The sequence below is a fragment of the Microtus ochrogaster genome, chromosome X (genome assembly GCF_000317375.1).
Source record: "Microtus ochrogaster isolate Prairie Vole_2 chromosome X, MicOch1.0, whole genome shotgun sequence".
In the NCBI taxonomy this organism is placed as follows: domain Eukaryota; kingdom Metazoa; phylum Chordata; class Mammalia; order Rodentia; family Cricetidae; genus Microtus; species Microtus ochrogaster.
The window spans coordinates 41,353,900-41,354,414 of NC_022026.1; positions in this window are offsets into that span (position 1 = coordinate 41,353,900).

Sequence of the window (515 nt, forward strand, 5' to 3'; positions counted from 1 at the left end):
GGTGGCGGGGAGGAGGCGGAAATCCTCAATAAATAAATAAATTAAAAAAAATAACATGAAAGGATTCAAATAATATTTTGGTTACAATCTAGAACTAAGTAAAGACAAATTTGCAGGCACCCTTTGAGTTTGCTCCATTGTTTAAAAACGCCACGAAAATAAAGCATTCTGCCTGTGACAAGTGAACGGAGTTTATTCCAAGCCTTGGTTGAGCACTGGCACTGTCTAACCTCAGAGATCAACTATTTACTTATGAAAAATGTTGACATTTGCATAGTTTCTTCATTTTGATTTAACTGATTTAATTTTTGGAAGATATCTTCTCCTTTATATCTGGTCCTTTTAAATAATGTTTGCTTGGTTATTGATTTGGCAGTAGTGTTGTGTATTAAGAGTCTCCGGCAGTCACCCAGTAACCACTGACAGAGTACGGTGGAAGATCACATTAACTAATAGGAGTCTCTGTTTTCATACGTCGTCAGACGTTGCTCCACTGAAGAAGATATGAGCTTGAC